The 4,773-nt window shown below is 51.9% G+C and overlaps 1 pseudogene; it reads left to right on the top strand.

Annotated features, from left to right (window-relative positions):
* Window positions 1–3,821: 3,821 nt before the first annotated feature.
* On the top strand, window positions 3,822–4,554 carry LOC118702742 (annotated as a pseudogene).
* The last annotated feature ends 219 nt before the right edge of the window (window positions 4,555–4,773 follow it).

Genomic DNA, 4,773 nt, shown 5'->3' with positions numbered 1-4,773 from the left:
ATAGAGCCTCGGTCTGGGGACTAAAAGGTCCCAGGTTCGATTCCGGGGTGTGCAGGAGGCAGCTGGTCGATGATTCTCTCTCATTGATGTTTCTAGCTCTCTATCCCTCTCCCTTCCTCTCTGTGAAAAATCAATAAAATATACTTTTAAAAATAAATCCAGGTTTTAACTTGAAGCGCACCTGGGTTTGAATCCTGGCTCTGCCATGGAGCCAGCTGTGTGACCTGAGGCAGGTGGCTTCACCTCTCTGACACTCCGTTTCTCCTTCGGTCACATGAAGGAGAACCAAGGAGCTTAGCTGTCAAGCCCCAGCTCCTCTATTTCCTAGCCGTGTCTTTATACCTCTCTGAACCTCGATTTCTCCGTCTGTAAAATGGGGACACTGGAGCCTGCTTAAAAGGGTTCAGTGAAGTCAGACATGCCATCATGACGTCACCCACTTTTGTTGAACATGTACTTACTGTGTGCCAGGCCCTGTGCTAAGTGCTTGTCTTGGACTGTTGGTATCACATTTACCAGCTGTATTGAGGTATGATGGACATACAACAAAGTGCACATATTTAAAGTGTACCAACTGATGAGTTTTTAAAAAAATATATTTTTATTGATTTCTTACAGAGAGCAAGGGAGAGGGACAGAGAGCCAGAAACATCAATGAGAGAGAAACATCAATCAGCCGCCTCCTGCACACCTCCCACTGGGGATGTGCCCGCAACCAAGGCACATGCCCTTGACTGGAATCGAACCTGGGACCCCTCAGTCCCCAGGCCAACGCTCTAGCCACTGAGCCAAACCGGTTTCTGCCCGACTGATGGGTTTTGACGTAAACACCCAACAGGGAAGCCATCAGCACAGTGGAGAGGATGAACTGGCCCCCTTCCTCTCCCATTTCTCAGACGTGGAAACTGACACTCCAAGACATGGCCTGCTTGCTCAGGCTGGCCACGAGGACTGGCAGTCTGAGCCAGCCCTCGGCCCCACCCTCCCCGCCATTCAGCAGGCTGCGTGGCACAGAGTCCATACTCAGTGTCATTGATAAACACATGAGTAAGGGGGTGAGTGTACAGGGGTGGTTACAGGGAAGGTCCCCGGAGGAGAACAAACCAAGGGTTAGTGGATCCTGACTGAGAACTAAGGTAGAAGAGAAAAGGTCCCTTGGTTAAACATGGACTGAGCACCTGCTCTGTGACAAGCCCTGTGCCAGGCACTCAGGATTCCCGTCAAGCACAGCAGGCAGGGGTTCCTGCCCTCGGAGAGCTGGCTGCAGAGGACCAGGGCTGGGGGAGGGGAGGAGGGACAGTATAAGTTTGAGGTCACTTGTGGGTGAAAGATGACACCTGTCACCAGGTCCCCAATGACAGAGCACCCCCAGCAGACAAAGTCGTGGAGCAGGGTCCTGGGCCATGGTGGAGGAAAGCCCCCAGGCTACAGGCTGAGGGGCGGGGGGGGGGGGGGGGGCCCAGGTTAGGAGGGACGGACTCCAGTCCCCTCACCATCCTCCCTCCAGCACATCACCGACATATCCTGGGGAGTTGGGGCGGGATCTCCACCTCTTGTCCTCACAGTGCCTTCTGTGCATTCACTTATCCATTTATGAAGCACCTACTGTATGCCTCGCCCTGGGAATACAGCAGCTGACAAGACAAAGCCCCAGTCTGGGAAGGGAAAGGGAGAAAAATGCAAGCAGACAACCACATTAGATACGTTGTCAATATCTAATCTGCTAAAAGGCAACAGAAATGAAATAACCTACGTGTCCATCAATGGAGGAGTGGCTGATACAGAACGAGCCTGTCATAGTCTGGGAGAGTAGGCAGGGGTCAGGAATGCGATGGGTGTGCAGGCGTCTCAAGGAAGGAAGCCCGGGTAGAGTAAGAGAAGGAAGTGGCGGCCATTGGGTGCTGTATCTTTGCCCGTTGTGATTTAAAATAGAGCTGCCTCCATATCTCGATGACTCTGCCCTCCCGCCCGCCTGCCTCGGTCTGGGTCAGCCGGGCCCTTTGTCCACTCTATCTGCTGAGATGAAACATTCCTGCCCAGGACCCAGCGAGCCAAGCCTCCACGCGCTGCCTTCCCGGGCCACGCTCAGGTCACCGGCTCAGGCTTAATCCCTCGCCCAGGCCGGGACCTCCAGGGCTGATGAGTCAACACAAGCCAGCTCTGAACAAACACCCCCTCCTCCTGGCGTGGGGTCCCTCTTCCACCCCCGCCCGGCCCCGTCCATCCTGTTCCCCAGGAAGCACCCAGTCCTCTGCTGGTCCGGGCGACTCCTGAGCGGCCCTGGCCCTGGGACTTCCTGCCCGGACCGGAATAGTCCACATGTACCTGGGAGGCGTTAGCTACCTGTGGCCAGCAGTTGAAGAGTGGCTGGTGCAACCCAATTTTTAATGTTACTGTTTATGTTATATTTGCCATTATCTATATAAATATATGACGCATTCACATTCATTTAATTAATTCAAATGGCCACATGTGACTGGTGGCTGTTTCCCTGGGAGGATCCAGAGAGGCAGCCTGGGTCCAGGCGTGAAGAAGGAAAGGGACTTCCTGGGACCCTGGCCTCTGCCCCAGGTAGAGTCAGCCTGGGGGGGCTGCATGGACAGCTGGGGCCTCAGGGACGGACTGGGGGTGTCCCTTGGGGTCTGCTCTACTGATGGGGCTGAACATATTGATAGCTTTGGGTGCCTGTGGCCACCCCGCCACCTGCCTAGCCCTTGGTCTGACTCCAGCTTGATCGTCGTGATGTGAGCTGACTTCTTACTGTGAGAGTGCTCACCTCCAGCGCTGTGTCCAACCTCCTTCACTCCCAGACCTCTGACTGGTTACATCACAGCCCTGCCCCTCCTCTGCTGGGTCCCAAGCAGCTAACAGAGGACCTGACCTAGGATGGTGGGTTGTTGTCACATCTAGTCTGCTAAAAGGCAGCAGTGACACATCCCCCTTCCAACCAGGGGGGCTCAGAGTCTGCAGCTGCCCTGGCCCAGCTCTCCCTCAAGAGCTTGGGTACAAAGGCTTTGCTCTTGAAGTAACCCCAGGGCATAGGATCAGGGCATGAGGAAGAGCTTGGGGCGGGGGGGTGGGGTGGGGGGTGTGATTATTGGGGGGAGGGAAATGAGAAGTTAGGAGGCTAATCAATCCAGGGTGCAGTGGCAAGCTAGACCCTGCAGTGGGCTGATGGTGGCCCCCAAAAGATAAGTGCAAGTCCTACCCCCCTGCGACCTGGGAGTGTGCCCTTATCTGGAAAAAGGGTCCTTAAGTTAAGGATCTCAAGATGCGATGGTCCTGGGTTTAGGGTGGGCCCTGCCTCCAATGACTGGCGTCCTTATGAGAAAGACAGAGCGGAAGAGAGCGGAGGGACCCAGGAGCTGCAGCCAGCCTGGCTTGAGATATTTGAGACAAGATGTAGGACCCCTTCTTTTTTATGGCAGCATAGCATTCCATCGTGTACATGTACGGCAGCAACCTGGATGGAATTGGAGAACATCATGCTGAGTGAAATAAGCCAGTCAATGAAAGAGAAACACCACATGATCTCACTCATTTATGGATAAAAAGGAACATTATAAACTGATGAACAAAAAGAAACAGAGACAGTAAAGCAACAAACAGACTGTCAAATTACAGTGGGGAGGATAGGTAGATATGGGGAGATAAGAGATCAACTGAAGGACTAGTATGCATTCATATAAGCAAAACCAATGGACACAAAACTCTGGGGAGGGAGGGCATGCATGGGAGTGGGGGGGAGATTGGTAAGATATGTACACATATAATACCTTAATAAAAAAATGAAGAAAAAAATTAAATAAAATAAAAAAAAGATGCAGGACCCCAAGCAGACACAGAGGAATGACATCTCACGCAAAAAGGGCATCTTACCCTCGAAGGACAGTTTGAATGAACTGGGAAAGGAGGCAGAAGAGGAGAAGCGAGCCTTCAGCAGTCAGTTGTAAAAACATAAGAAGATATGACTCGGGAAGAATTGGAGGATAATGAAGACGAACTGAACGAGGAAGAGGAACAAGCTACTGGCATGGATAGGCAGGAGAGACTAGCTGAGTGGAAAGCCACCCGACTTAGGAATAAATCTGGAGAAGTTTTGGAGACCTCAGGAAGGATTATGTCCAGGAAGTTACCAAGCCGGAGAGGGCTTGTGGGTGACCCTGCACCTTCACAAACAAGGGATTCCCCTCTCTTCCCTGAGAAACCCGCCCTTCAGTGGACTGGCCAGGAAGTTTCCTGAAGTCAAGTTTACCAAGGCCTTTTCCACAGCCTGACACCCAATTATCCTGATAGGAATCTGCCCACAATATTTGTTTCTGTTGAAGATGCTATCAAGGTTCAGTTTATGGCACTTCTAGTGTTTGGAGACATGAACCTGACAATAGATGAATTGGAGTGTAAATTGTCTGAGTCTGTAGCAATCAAGACAGACCTGGAGGAAAATCTTAAGAAGCCAGCTGAAGATGCCTGCCTGTCAGGGCGCAGCTCCGTGCCCATGAGCCAGGGCAGCGATTCTGAGGCTGACTGAGGCTGTGCCCAGGTAATGTGCTGAGCTTTTTCTTTTCTTTTCTTTTCTTTTCTTTTTTTTAATATATTTTATTGATTTTCTACAGAGAGAAAGAGAGAAGGATAGAGAGTTAGAAACATCAATGAGAGAGAATCTTTGATCAGCTGCCTCTTGCACACCCCCTACTGGGGATATGCCCGCAACCAAGGTACATGCCCCTGACCAGAATCGAACCTGGGACCCTTCAGTCCACAAGCCAATGC

Source organism: Pipistrellus kuhlii, unplaced genomic scaffold (genome assembly GCF_014108245.1).
Source record: "Pipistrellus kuhlii isolate mPipKuh1 unplaced genomic scaffold, mPipKuh1.p scaffold_m20_p_4, whole genome shotgun sequence".
Classification (NCBI taxonomy): domain Eukaryota; kingdom Metazoa; phylum Chordata; class Mammalia; order Chiroptera; family Vespertilionidae; genus Pipistrellus; species Pipistrellus kuhlii.
Note: the sequence above shows the minus strand (reverse complement) of the source record. Positions and strands in the feature narration are given on the sequence as shown.